Source organism: Hyperolius riggenbachi, chromosome 2, assembly GCF_040937935.1.
Source record: "Hyperolius riggenbachi isolate aHypRig1 chromosome 2, aHypRig1.pri, whole genome shotgun sequence".
In the NCBI taxonomy this organism is placed as follows: domain Eukaryota; kingdom Metazoa; phylum Chordata; class Amphibia; order Anura; family Hyperoliidae; genus Hyperolius; species Hyperolius riggenbachi.
In genome coordinates this window covers 403,045,854-403,061,083 of record NC_090647.1, presented here as the reverse complement: position 1 = coordinate 403,061,083, position 15,230 = coordinate 403,045,854, and positions in this window count along the sequence as shown.

The following is a 15,230-nucleotide window of genomic DNA, read 5'->3' as shown; positions in this document are numbered from 1 at the left end:
TAGATAGATCCGGTGTGCTTTGATCCGGGAGGAAACCGGGGATTTCACACAAGACTAGGATTTATTATTATCATTGTCGTTATATTGCTTGATATTCTGTGTTTGACTCTGGCTCTCTTCTTCGCTTTCGCTTAACGATTCTGTACTTTAGCCCATCTGATCCTGTTGCTGACTCTGCCTGAAATATCTCTATCCTCTTGCCTGCCGATTTTGTACTGTATCTTCCTGTCTGTTGCCGATCCGATCTGTCTGACCACTCCACTCACCAGTGAGCCCTTGTCACTGGTGAGGTTCATTACTGATAGTACCCACCAGCTTCTCTGGTGAGGTTCTGCCAAACTGTATTACAGTTGCACCAAGCACTAACACTTTTGCAATTACCTTGTTAGCTATACTTGCATTATTGGTAATTCTGCAGATCACCATATAATCAGGTATAGTGCCTGGTTTATTGGTGATACTGCAGATCACACAACAACCAGACTCCTGTTTTGCTACACCAAATGTTACACTCACCAGTGGCGAGGGCCCACTGGTGAGTGAGAGTGGTCAGACAGATCAGGTAGGCAACAGACGGGCAGATAAGGTACAGAATCGAAAGGCAGGCTCAGAGTTAGTTCAGGCAGAAGTCGGCAACAAGGTCAGATGGGCAGAGGTACAGAATCACAAGGCAGAGAGAGTAGTCAGAACAAGCAAAGAGTCATACACAGATAATAAACACAATAATAAAATTATTATAGCTATCAAAGGTCTGAGCGCTAACACGAAGTATTCACAACAACAGACAATGAGCAAATGACATCTCCCAGCTTAAATAGTGAAAGCAAATTCAAGCCGCCCGCCCAGAGGGCTGAACCAATCAGCAGCGTGTGATTGGCAGGTTGGTGTCAGCTGACCACAAGATCAGCTGACCCGTCTCCTCAGACTATAAAGGTCCTGTCGCCCCGCCCGCGAGCGTGCTGACCTAATCTGATGTGCAGAGGAGAGACCTGTCCTGCCAGGGGCTGTGCAAGATTTCTGAGAGGATGCGGCCGCCGCCGGGGTGACGTCAGACGCTGAAGCGGCGGCCGCAGCACTCTCCGCTGGTGAGGTAATACTGCTATACCTGACACTTTTATTTACATTTGAGCAAAAAGTGTCCAGTCCAAAAGTATTCATACTCTTCTCAATAATCAATAGAAAAGCCTTTATTGGCTACTATAGCAATCAAACACTTCCTATAATTGCAGACCAGCTTTTGGCACGTCTCCACAGGTATTTTTGCCCATTCATCTTTAGCAATGAGCTCCAAATCTTTCAGGTTGGAGGGTCTTATTGCCATCACCCTGATCTTAACCTACCCCCACAGATTCTCAATTGGATTCAAGTCAGGATACACCACTCCAAAACTTTAATGTTCTTGTCTGCTAACCATTTCTTCACCACTTTTGTTGTGTGTTTTGGGTCATTCTCATGCTGAAATGTCCACAGGGGGCCAAGACCAAGTTTCTCTGCAGACTGCATGATGTTGTTGAGAATCCTCATGTATTGCTCTTTTTTTAATGGTGCAGTTTACTGTGATTAGGTTCCCTGGTCCATTGGCTGCAAAACACTCCCAAAAGCATTTGGTTTCCACCACCATATTTGAAAGTGGGGATGGTGTTCTTTGGGTTGAAGGCTTCTACTTGTTTACGCCAAATGAAGGAAACATCATTGTGACCAAACCATTTTTTTTTTCATCTGACCATAACACAGAAGACCAGAAGTCTTCTTCTTTGTCCAGATGAGCATTTGCAAAGGCCAAGCAAGCTTTTTGTAAGCCTTATCTGGAGAAGTGGCGTCCTCCTTGGTCTCCATCCGTGGAAACCAGCTGTGTGTAGTGTCTGTTGGATTGTCTACCTTGAGACATTGCCACCAGCAGAGCCCACATTCACCAGGATGGCCTTAGTGGTGATCCTTGGATTCTTTTTCACCTTTCTCACTATCCTCCTGGCCAGCACAGGTGTCACTTTTGGCTTCCTACCACGTCCTCTGAGAATTTCCACAGTGTGAAACATCTCGTATTTTTTAATAATACTTAGCACGTAGCCACTGGAACTTGAAAACATTTAGAAATGGCCTTGTAGCCCTTTCCCGACTTATGACCAGCCACAATTTGGAGCCGCAGGTCCTCAATGAGCTCCTTTGACTTTGCCTTGACAGCCATTGACTTTGCCTTTGACAGCCATGACTGTCCACAAAGCAACTGCAGAGAGCTGCAGTTTTTCACCTGTTGAGTTGATTAAAACAGCTGTTCCCAATTAATCAGAGTAATTAGGATGCTTTAGAAGAGCTTGGACTATTTGGAATGGTATAGAACTTTGGATTTTCCCACAGACTGACAGTTTGTGAAAGGTATGAATAATTTTGGACTGGACATGTTTTGCTCAAATGTAAATAAAAGCTGAGAAATGCCCCCCCCCCCACACACAATAATGCCTCTTGTACATCGTCTTATTATCTTTTGAGAGACACCTTGTCATTTCCCATCAAAAAAATTACTTGCTGGTTGAATGAAAGTAACTTTAAGTCAAATTTTTCCAGGGGTATGAATAATTATGGACAGCACTGTATGTATGGTAGTCTAGGGCCAATTTAGGGGGAAGCAAATGTATTTATCTTTATGTTTTTGGGATGTGGGAGGAAATCAGAGGGCCTGGAGGAAACCCATGCAGACTCGGGGAGAACAAACCACCTCTGTGCAGATAGTGCCCAGGGATCCAGTGGTGCAAGGCAAGAGTGCTTACCACTTAGCCACCGCGCTGCCCACCATATCACTCTCCTCTCACGTTCACTCTAAGCATCCAACTTATACACCACATTGTTCATTATCTTTATTATCTTTAGTGTGTGTGTTTTCTTTTGGGGGGGGGGGGGGGGAACACTGAAGATATGACACTTTGATGCAATGTAAAGTAGTCAGTGTACAACTTGTTTCATGGTGTAAACCTGCCCATTCATCGAAATAACACACAGCCATTAATGTCTACAACATAAGTGAGTATACCCCTAAGTGAAAAATGCCTAAATTCCGCCAAATTTGACATTTTCCCTCATGCGGTCATGGTAATTATTGGTGTTTGAAGGTCTCAGGTGTGAATGGGGAGCAAGTGTGTTAAACTTAGTGTTATTACTCTCACACTCGCTTATACTGGTCACAGTATGATTGAGAACTTGGGATCGTAAAAAAAAGAATGCTGTAATATGTACGAACAGAGGCGCCAAGCAGAGTAAAACAATGTTCTAAAAATGATAAAAAGAGGGAAGTCGAGGTGGACTTACCTCCCTCTGGTAGTGGACATATACTCAAATGCAGAGTAAAAATATATATACACAATTTATTCACCACTCCATAAAATCGCAACGCGTTTCGCGGTCAACAGTCCCGCTTCATCAGGCAGTATAGGAGCATAAAAAACTGGTTCAGGTCCATAAAGCGTGTGAGCGCCTCTGTTCGTACATATTACAGCACTATTAAGTCCACCCCTGGTGGAGGGGTTCTTTCCCCATTTTTCTATCTACAGAGAGCGACTTTTATACCTGAGTGGGGTCAGGTACTAATACTCCCCACCTGCCTGTCAAGTGGTTGCCTGATGGTAACCCACCTTTGTGAGTATAAGAACCTTTGACATTATTTTATATATTGAGCTTACCAGACAATATTGCACTATTGGGCTCTCGGTGTCCTCTGTTTTGTTTTTACAAGTAAAAAAAAAGAATGGATGCTCCACATAAAGATGGCTTAGGCTATAAGAAGATTGGTGTATAAGTTCAACTTTGCTAGGTTTAAAAACAATCTTTAAAAGGATATCCTACAAGACTATATCAAACAGATATTCCGGAAGAAGGAATACCAGGCTAAATTAGCTCGGGATGAACACCATACAGGTATTGGACCTTTGGGCTTAGCCCGGTTATGGACCAAAGAAGATCAGACAGCCTTAACCATCTTAAATGAACGGAATACTTCATGGGAAACCTAGGATGGACAGTCCAAGGATCAGGATACATTTCATCCCATTCCCCTCCTTTTTGTTCCCGTTTCTTTGGCTGTCGAGCCCACCACTTCTCCGGGGCCGCGGTGGAGGATGGGTCTGGAGCTCCCCTGGCGGCACCACGGGGGAGGGCCGGTGCAGCCCAAAAGATGGATCGTGGGGGGCAGCTGATCTGGAGATGGAGCCTGTTGGCAGCAAGGGCTCACCGGCATCTGCAGTGGAAGCTCTCCACTGCTCCTCTAGGATCAGCACATTTCAGCACTACAGGAAGTAGTGAAGAGATGTGAATCATGGAGGCATCTCAGTGATGCGGGGGTGGGGTGGGGGAGGGGTGGGGTTAGGGGGGGGGGGGTGTCACACGTCGCTGTAAACAAAACGGTACCTGTATCTATGTCCCTGGTGCTGAACTGAAGTCCACAGGGACGTAGATACACGATACAGTGGTGAGAAACTAGTTAAATATAATAGTGTTTGTTACTACTATCTACATAAATTGCTGCCTCCACCTGAAAGCAAAAAAGATAAAAAGTTTGGCCAAATTGACTTTTCAAATAATAAAACACACCAGACTGTTTTAAATAGTAAAATTTGTTTTACTGACATAAGTGTTGAATCCAAAAGTATACAAAATGTGTACATATTTACAAGCCAGTACAAAAACATAATGCAGTAAATGCTTAGAAAAACTTTGCTAAAAATAACAAATGATTATGTGCCAATACTGATCTACACTTTTAATACCATAAGACATACTAGTAACAGTTGATGAACTGATCTGTAACTTTATCCAAAATTAAATATAAACAACTGTCATTAAACATTTTTTTTTAGAAAATTTGATGTTTCATATTTTACCATACAGTGCATCCTCTTCATTTTTAATGAGTTATTCTTCAGAAATGTGTTTTCGAACCAACAGCACTTAACCAAACCAAGGGCATATATTCCATTTCAATATCAATGGCCATGGCAGACTCCATCTACCTGGTCTCTAGCAGAGATTGGAAATGACACGCAAATAATTACAGCTTGCATGGAGCTTGAAATTTAACATATTAAATTTGACATGACTGGAATTTGGTGATTTGTTATACCTGAAAAAGTTTGCTCCACATAAACAACTTAATAAAAAATGTGTATAACACAAACCAGGTGAAATTGATCACAAAATAATTTTGGAGACATATAGTTAACAATAAAGCTTTGCAAATAAGTTGTTGTAGTATATGATCTATTATCATTTTTTTAACAGTATTACTTTCAACTTGATCAGAACAACTCAGATCACAAAAATCTGCAGGGAGGATCATCAAACCAGCTATATATATATGAAAAATAGGTCAGTGGTTGGCCAATCATAACTGAAAGAGTGTACCAGACTTAAAGCAAATCTGTAAAAAAAAAAAAAAAAAAGCTCCATGGAGGTACTTACCTACGGATGTGGAAGCATCTAGATACTGAGGCTTCTCCTATCCTCTTCACCCTCTGGGATCCAGTGCTGGCAGCCCCTGAACAGCGGTGATGTAAATATTTACCTTCCACGCTTCTGTACAAGTCCAGCTCCGGTGGAAATAGCCGAGCATGTTTGTGTCCAATCTACTGCGCAAGCGCGTCGGCTGATTGTTCGGGGGGCTGCCAGCACCAGATCCCATAGGGCGAAGAGGATGGGGGAAGCCTCATTAGGATCAGGAGATTCCCCCCCTCCCTTCGAGGTAAGTAGCCCCCAGGGGCTCTTTTTGTTACAGTATCCCTCTAATATTACATGGAAGTGTCAAAATCAGCCAATCAGAATTGGATGTGTATACCAGGCTCTAGGGTATATTCACATTACATCTGTTGCACTGCAAAATAATTCCACATGTAAATTCTTTGGGTGGAAATCTATATATGTATGGCTAGCTTAAAGCTGAAGGAGGAAAGCAGTTAAGATATAGCAGGACTCCAATATATTTTTTTAAATATTTACTTTTAAGTATGATGCAAATTATTTGCATCTCATTGACCGTCTCTAATACCCAACTTAAAATGCTCATCTTACTTGACCCGACAAAAGCTACCTAACGTAAGCACAGTGATATGTTCATGCCGGATCCACATACCGGTGGATCCATTACAGGTTGGTGCACTATTAGAAAAATTCTAATTGAATCCCACAAAGGTGAAATCCGATTGGTTCATTTTCAAGCTGCTTAAACTTGAATACAGAATTTGCTTAATATTGCATGAACTTAGAATTATTTGCATTTATTCCCTATTAGATATTCAGAGGGCAGGAAGGGAGTAGGAGTGTAATCAGAGGCAGCTCCAAGACAACGGTCTCAATTCTCAAAGGATTACTGCTTTCGGTAATGCAAAAAAAACAGCAAACAGAAAAAAGATAAACCGCTGATTTTACAGAAAATCGAATTCAATAAGCAGTTTACCACATGGAAAGGTAAAATGACTGACCAGTGAGGTGAAATACCGACTTTTGCAGTAAATACATCCATAATTATTAAAAAATGTCAATTCTCAAAAATTAGAGCATTAGACACAACCAGTAAAAATGGTTGATTCTTTTAGGCCAGCCATGCGGTAAAGTATTCGAGGCAAAGGAGCCAGCCAATTGGAGGAGGGGGCGGCTGCCACCTAATAGGTGCTGTGATGTCTCCTCACACCCACGTGTTAGCAGCTCTGATTCTGATGTGTGCTCCTGGCTGATCCTCCTAGAGATAAGAGACAACACAAGAGTAGCATAAAGGGGATGGTGGAGGTCAGCTACTGCACTGACAGAGCTGCTGATATGTGGATGTGACAAGACAGCAAAGCATCCGGCAGCCCCCGCACTCAGCCCGGATTATTGTCACCAGCCTGAACTCTGCAGTGACCCCCAGCGCAGAGTCATCAGAAAGGATCAGTGTTGTGAGATCGGCAACCCTCTCCCACACTTTCCAAACACATGGACTTTGTTCGGAAAGTTCCCAAATGAGTGCAGCATAAGGCAAAATTTTTAAGAATAGCAAAAAAAAAAAAAAGCCCACAGAAATACTGAATGCAGTATTTCTCTGCTTGTTTTATTACCAAATGGCCTTTAAGAATTAAGGCCATTGGGTGTTACAATACATACAACACAGACCTCTCAAAAATTCAAAGCGAGGGTATGCAAAATTGACCCAATACGGCAATGAGTATGTTTTTAACATTCAAAACATTTGATTTTAAAAAGGGGCTATTGTTAATAATGCAAGACCAATTTAAAACTGCATTAAAATATGAAATGTAATTTAGCATCTTTATTGCAAAAAGAGCTGGGCATTATATTTTTAAATATATTATCCTGATTCAAAACTTCATATTTTTAAATATATGCAAGAGGGAACACCGGTACATCATTTCAGCTTCACCACCTTTTCACTAATTAGAAAATGTCATGCGACTTTCAGGGCTGGGAAACATTGAGGCTCTGTTCACATCTAAAAATGAAATGCTGACCTTAAAGCAGACCCAAACCAAACATTTTTTTTTAATTCAAAATATTTAGTTGCACCACTCTGACACATACAAAGATAAATAAACACTCCTTCAAGCCTATGAGCATTTATGTGCATGCTTTTCACCCTTCTCTTTTCATAACGAGGGTTATACAGGTGGCAGCCATTAGCAATTCCTCCATTGCCGGACACCACCTACTCCACCAGTTGCCGGATTCTGTCCCGGCAATATGAAAGGAAGGGAGTGGCTACAGTAGCTAAATCGCAATCGCTCCGGTAATGCAAGGCACTGCCACAATTTGATATTCCACAAAGCGCCTGTAGTGGGTCCTAGACCTTAGCATATGAACCAAATCAGACAGGCCATGCAGGATAAGGAATAGCACCGCTAAATATAACAGTGTTTTTCATCTACACTTTGGCCTTTTGCATTATTTACTAGGCAACCTAAGCCTGTTTAAAAACGGGCTCTAGGTTTGTCACTGCCGCATGTCAGCACGCCTGCGCCCGGCCACCACCACGCGCACGCCCACCCCTCCTGGCCCCATCCTCTCCTGCAAGCCGTACGCCAGTGTCTCTGCGTCCCTGCACATGCGCAGAGCCCCCCCCCCCCCCCAAGTACCCTTACTTGGCTGGTAAGTTTCATAGAGTAAATACACCACTCTCCAGTGCAGTGCATTGCAAGCAGTGGAGCATACAGTCCATGCCCATTGTCCAGTACAACAGCATTCTTTATGTTATTCCGACCCAATTCATTGCACTGCACTGCAAATGCACCAGTGTGTAAGTTCCATTGGAAATGGAATACAATTGCATCTCATTGAGATGCAACTAAATTGTCCATTGCCTCACACCACAATGGATGTGGTGTGAAAGGATGCTACAAGAAAATTAGCAAGCATTTAGGACAAAAAATAAAGAAATAGGACTGAGCCCCACTGCGATTTTCAATCCCTTTTCTTTTTTAAAAACACACACTCCCATTGACTTGCATTAAAATTGCGTTTAGCATTTTTGATAAATTGCAATTGCGGCTATTTGCCCCGATTTTACCACAATTTTAATGCAAGCACTCTGCAGTGTGGCTCAGCCCTTACTGTGATGAACAGAGCATCACACCTCCTAAAAAATACTCAAACTCAATCCAGTTTGGCTAACTTGCAATTAGCTGTAGTCCTATTGATATGTTTAACATCAGCTATTCCTGTTGCATTTCAGTACTTATTAGTGCAACAATGGGTACAAGGCACTGTTAAAAGATAAGGATAGAGAAGTTGACAGGTATAAATCTGAAAACAAAACAAAAAATAAATAAATACAATCCTCAGCAATCCTATCACAGTTTTTAGGAGTTTAGAAAGGTTTAATGGTATGTAGGTGTTTTTTTTATTGCTGTCTTTGCACCAAATGAAGATCCTCCTTTCTGTTCAAGTTACATGGTCAATAAAAACAACAAGTGAAGGGGAAATCTACACAAAAAAGGGACTTAAATTGAAGTAATTACATGACAGGTTTTGACTATGTTACTTTTTTATATTACATGTGCACTAATATGAGTACAATCACTACAAAAGTAAGTAAACAAGTATTTATATTCTTGGATAATAATTACCAAAGAGAGTTCAGACTGGAAAGATTCTACAATTTTGGTCCCAAAGAAAAAAAAATTAAGAGGATTACGCACTGTATGCAAGGTACCGCCTTAAAAATTCAAATTGGCCAATACTACTGGTATAATAATATTTAATCTACATAACTGTCAGATTTAAGAGAAAAAGACGTACTTCTAACTAATTGATATTTCATTTATTTTTCAATGCCTGTTCAGAATATTAATCACTGTTAAAGAGACACTGAAGCGAGAATAAATCTCGCTTCTTGTCTCATAGTCAGCAGGGGCATGTGTGCCCCTGCTAAAACGCCGCTATCCCGCGGCTAAACGAGGGTCCCTGACCCCCCATTCCCTCCCGGCAAAATCTACGACCAACTTGGTCGTAGATTTTGCTGCTCTTGAGGCAGGGCTAACGGCTGCAGCCCTGCCTCTCAGCGTCGTCTATCAGTGGCGCATCGCCGCCTCTCCCCCGCCCCTCTCAGCGAAGGAAGACTGAGAGGGGCGGGGAAGAGGCGGAGATACGCGCTGACAGGCACGCGTGAGGCAGGGCTGCGGCGGTTAATCCTGCCTCAATCCGGAAGAGGGGATGCGCTGCTCGGAGGGGATTTCGGGGGGTAAGGGACCCCCGTTTAGCCGCGGGATAGCGGTGTTTTAGCAGGGGCACTCATGCCCCTGCTGACTAGGAGGTCTGAAGCGAGATTTATTCTCGCTTCAGACTCTCTTTAAAGAGACTCCGTAACAAAAATTGCATCCTGTTTTTTATCATCCTACAAGTTCCAAAAGCTATTCTAATGTGTTCTGGCTTACTGCAGCACTTTCTGCTATCACAGTCTCTGTAATAAATCAATGTATCTTTCCCCTGTCAGACTTGTCGGCCTGTGTCTGGAAGGCTGCCAAGTTCTTCAGTGTTGTGGTTCTGCTATGAACTCCCCCTTCCAGGCCCCTCTATGCACACTGCCTGTGTATTATTTAGATTAGGGCAGCTTCTCTCTTCTCTTATCTTTTACAAGCTGGATAAATCGTCCTCTGAGCTGGCTGGGCTTTCACATACTGAGAAAATTCAGACAAGGGCAAAGCTGTTTGCAGGAAGAAAAAAGGAGCCGGAAACTTCAGTGCATGAGAGATGCAGGGGGAAAGAAACACACAAATGATCTCTTGAGATTCAAAAGGAAGGCTGTATACAGCCTGCTTGTGTATGAATGTATTTTCCAGGGCTGTGGAGTCGGAGTCGTGGAGTCGGAGTCGGGCAATTTTGGGTGCCTGGAGTCGGAGTCTGAGTCGGGAAAAAATGCACCGACTCCTAATGAATTTGTAACTGTAATTAAAATAGAAAATATGATAAAATGTTCTATTTCTCAGATAATAGTCATTAAAAATAATGTATATATACAGTAATAGCTTTGCTTAGTCCACAAAAATGAAATAAACCAGTCAAAATTAGTTACTTGTGCTGCTTCAATAAAGCAGTCCCCGTATTTTTAAGGTCAGATATACATATCTGATTGTGACTGTATATATGATGTGTACACAGGAATCTCTTATATATGTTACGGCCAGAACCCGAAGTTTGGCCACTTCTAGTTCTGACCGGCCAATGCGCGAAGTGGCCGCTGCGCTGCGGCCAATGTTAGAAATGGAATGATTCCTCTGACATTAATGTATCTTCTGGCCGCAGCGCAGCGGCCAAACGTAGAACAACTTAGTTCATTTAATGCAATTCAGCCGGCGGCAATGTAACAATTCAAGCCGCCGGCTTTTTCTCTGCCTCTCTCTCCTCCTCTTATGGGCAGCAGGCGGGGACACGCGTGTCCCCGGGAGTTGTTCGTCGCACCAAGGAAGCAGAGCGGGGAGGCTGCAGACATCGCTTCTGCCAGCACCCGCTCTGCAAGAACGGCAGGATTCCGCGATTCTGCGACGAACGGCTGCCCATAGGAGAGAGCGAGAGAGGAGGGGGGTTTGAGAAAGAGAGTGAGAGAGAGGCAGAGGAGGAGAGAGAGGCAGAGGAAAAGCCGGCGGCTTGAATTGTTACATTGCCGCCGGCTGAATTGCATTAAATGAACTAAGTTGTTCTACGTTTGGTCGCTGCGCTGCGGCCAGAAGATACATTAATGTCAGAGGAATCATTCAATTTCTAACATTGGCCGCAGCGCAGCGGCCACTTCGCGCATTGGCCGGCCAGAACCCGAAGTGGCCGGCCAGAACTAGAAGTGGCCAAACTTCGGGTTCTGGCCGTAACATATATACTAAATAGCATCTATGCTGTAAGAATAAAGCCTGATGTGTAGCTGTGTCACTAATAGAGATGGTCAACGAGATGGAAATGATTCTGCATTGATGCTGATTTATGCAAATGTATGCACTCCCTTTGCTGATGAAATCAAATAATGTGATATGTTATTAAAATTTGGTTTGGTGACTACAAATTAAAGGGTACCTGAGACGGATGAAAAGTAAAAAAGTTTTATACATACCTGGGGCTTCCTCCAGCCCCCTTCAGGCTAATCAGTCCCTCGCTGTCCTCCACCACCCGGATCTTCTGCTATGAGTCCTGGTAATTCAGCCAGTCAGCGCTGTCCGGCCGCATGCCGCTCCCACAGCCAGGAACATTCTGCACCTGCGCAATAGTGCTGCACAGGTGTAGTATGCTCCTGGCGGCGGAGTGTGTGCATGCGCACTACGCCTGACTGGCTCAAGTACCTGGACTCATAGCAGAAGATCCAGGTGGCGGAGGAGGACATCGAGGGACTGATTATCCTGAAGGTGGCTGGAGGAAGCCCCAGGTATGTATAAAACTTTAATTTCATCTGTCTTAGGTTTACTTTGTTACACAGTAGTACTATACTCTACATATGCACTCCCCACAGAGCTGCAGGGAATCCACTGAGAATGCTGTCCACATTGAACACAGAGGTGTTGTCTGTTTACAATCTCCTCATTCCCCTGCAGAGTACCTGCACATCATTCTTACATGTACCCACACTTACATTGCCTAGGGCCTGATAGATGTTCTTTGTTCCGGTTTGTACCTTTTACAAGTACTCTTACCAAGGACTAGTTTTAGTCTAAAGGGAATAAATATAGTAGTCTACATGTCCTTCTCACTTCAGTTGTCTTGTAAAATTCCTAAGCGTTGGCAGTTAAGAGACGAATTTCATGTTACATACTTTTAATCAACAAAATTGTAATATGCAAATTAGAGGAGTCGGAGTCGTGGAGTCGGAGGAATCCTAAACTGAGGAGTCGGAGGATTTTTGGACCGACTCCACAGCCCTGGTATTTTCTATGTGTGGACATACTGTACATCAACCTACTTCCTGTTTTGGTGACCATTTTGTTTGTTTATAAACAAACTTTTTAAAACTGTTTTTAACCACTTTTAATGCGGCGGGGAGCGGCGAAATTGTGACAGAGGGTAATAGGAGATGTCCCCTAACGCACTGGTATGTTTACTTTTGTGCGATTTTAACAATACAGATTCTCTTTAAGTAGTTGTTGGGTCACTATAACCCATATTTTTACACATGCATATGTATGTTATGTTCACTGTTGTTAATTTAAACTTTCAGCTGAGGTACAGAAGCTCCAAGAGAGCTCTCAAATTGAGCATCTTGGTGGCTAGCAAGTATTATACTATACCATTCATGAAGTGTTATAGGCATGTCATTTGATATGATAAATACTATGTGCTTGTGAGTATGGTGTTTTTCCGTTTTAATTGTTTTTAACTACTTTTTGTAGAGTTACATATTGAATAATAAATATTTTGTATATATAATTGATGTAGTGCTATTCCTCGAGGGCTGAATCCCTTTTTCTTGTTTGATATTATGACTTACAGCCTTAGCCCACACTAGTGAGGCAAGAGTGCGGTTACATTCTTTGTTACTAAACCTTGAACTGTGAGCAACCAAAAAGTAGTTTCAAGAGAAAACTATTGAACTGTACATATTCCCTTTCCTTAATTTGAAAAAACAAACAAAACAAAACTCTCAAATAGGCACATTCAATGTAATAGTGAGCTGTGTACACAAAATATTGTATGCAAAATAAATACTTGTAAACATATGATATACATGTATTTAGGCAATATACATATATTTTATATGAAATCAAGCTGCAAATGTTGCACTTTTAGAAGCCATGCAATACTAGATAATATCTATAGATGCACAGTACAAAAAACAAAAAAACATTTCCTATACAAACACAATAATTGTTTCAAAACGCAAAACTATTAATATTTAAGGCTTTTTTGTAAGGGGTAACCAAAAATTATATTTCCGTACTGGTTAAATACTAACATTTTATTTACAGACTTGAGAATCTGACTTTGTAAAGAATGTATAGGGGACTTAAAGCTACCTAATAAACATGGGTATATGTAGTGCCTACATGTTAGAATAAAAAAAAAAGGTGTGTGGGATTGCCACTAATAAAATATTTGTAAAATTACAGATATCCTACTACTTAACTCCTATAGTAAAATATTGGTAATGTTTACCGACATTTTACTACATCTTAACATAACCCTACTCTCACACAGAACCCTGCCTCTACCGATGCCTAACCGTAAGAACTCCCTCTACCGATGCCTAACCGTAAGAACTCCCTCTACCGATGCCTAACCCTAAGACCCCCCTCTCCGATGCCTAACCCTAAGACCCCCCTCTCCGATGCCTAACCCTAAGACCCCCCTCTACCGATGCCTAACCCTAAGAGCTCCCTCTACCTATGCCTAACCCTTAAATCCCCCCAGGTGGTGCCTAAAATGTAACCCCCTCCAACGCCTATCAATTAACCCCCCTCTTAACCTTAACCCAACTCCCCTGCCGCAAAGCCGTGAGCCTGGAGGTGCCACTGCTAAGCTGCGATTTGCAGCAAAGAATGTAAACTTGGGTGCCCAGAGCAAAGAAAGTAAATTTGGACGCAAACTGTAAATACCACAAATCTCATATTGGAATTTTATCGGGCACGTCCGTGCGCCCAAATTTCCCTGCTTTGCCCCAAATATTGGCAACCTATGGCTGCGCCCTTTTTTCTGTAAGGGCCCATGCACCCTTTTTTCCTTTTTCGATATGTAGCACCTATCCTATTTGGAGAGTGAACACAGCCAAACTATTTTTTTTGCACTGCAAAAATTATAAAATCAGTGCTTTTATCTATGCATATGGTCAGTCAAATAGCAGTTGAATGCAGCCATGGCTCTCCTGAAAATAAAGTGGAAGGTAAAAACACTTAACTGTCTACACCAAGACTTCTGATAACATATTGCTGAAATGATCAAACCGTAATTAATTCACTTGGAGGAGGCATATTTTGATGCTTAACTGGTTCGCGTTCCATGTTTTTTTCCCCCTTAAGGCTCCTGACATTTTTGACATTTTAGCTGTGTCGTTTTGATACAGCAGTAACTTTTTCATTACTTATGCAATCTTAGTGATGTATATCATGTTTTTTTCAGTACAACCTAGGCTTTCTTTGGTTAACATTCTTCCCCCAAAACTATTTTATTTTATATTCATTTTATGGGAAAATTAGGTGTAAATGCAGAAAATACCAATTTTATCATTTTTCACCCTTCCTAATTTTCACGATACGTCCCACAGTTATAAAACACAAAAAAATGAAATGTGTTGCCCTTTCCGGTTAAAAATGATACCCCGTATGCCATATTTTATTACTAGCTGAGCATGTGGCATACCGTTATTGCCAGCCTGTGTGTCTGTGGTGATCGGACACATTCACTAGGGCAACAGTGTGGGGGCCATAGCACTGTACAAATGCATCGATAGGCAACAGCAGAGCGATACATCTGTACAGCATTGTGGCCCCAAACTTTCACCCTAGCGATCGCATCTGATCGCTACAGGTGGCAGTCATTAAAAGTTTATAAACAGGCACAGGTATTAAGGGGGTTAATAATGGGTTTATAGGCTAGGTTGGGTTTAAAAATTAACTGGGGCTTAAAAAAAAACAAATACTTGTAATTTTATTGGGGCCATGTCACTTTACATTTTTTTTTTTACTTAATGCAGGACGTAGATTCTACATCCAAAAACCTACAGCAGCACTAATTAGGATGTAGAATCTAGGTGCTGGAAACGACAAGCAGTTAAAAACTGTTTAAAAGGTAAG